Genomic DNA, 564 nt, shown 5'->3' with positions numbered 1-564 from the left:
TGTCCCTCCGCCCACCCGTCTGCACACAACACTTAAAATAGGACACCCCACAATGACTTGCAGTTTAGTTGTTAGATTTTAGTCTTTATTGTACTATTTTGTTCTTGACAATTTGCTAGCGGACATGTGAAAACGTGGACCAACAAAAACATCATCATCATCATCATTATTATTATTATTATTATTATTATTATTAATATTTTTATTACAGCATATTGCCAGACTGCAGTAACAGTGAGAAGATGTGTTTTAAAAAGAAGAAAAACCAAAAACAAGAATGAAAAAAGAGAATCCAAACCAAACGAAAAGGAAAAAAAAAAACATTTTTGATTTTAATATTTGATTTTTTTTTTTTTGCACTTTTATTTTAATTCATGTACACAATATAACAGTCTAAAAACATTAAACACACAGAGCTGAAGACATTGCAGTGTTGGTTGGGAAGTGGCGGTCCTCAGGGCAGTTTATATACCGTAGCAACATGGTCCTGCTGCACTGTCACATATCTACGGGAACGGTTGGGTAGAAGGGGGGCGAAGGGGGGGGTTGAGAGGGGGGGGGGGG

The sequence above is a fragment of the Etheostoma spectabile genome, unplaced genomic scaffold, assembly GCF_008692095.1.
Source record: "Etheostoma spectabile isolate EspeVRDwgs_2016 unplaced genomic scaffold, UIUC_Espe_1.0 scaffold172, whole genome shotgun sequence".
Classification (NCBI taxonomy): Eukaryota; Metazoa; Chordata; class Actinopteri; order Perciformes; family Percidae; genus Etheostoma; species Etheostoma spectabile.
This window is presented reverse-complemented; position numbering follows the sequence as displayed.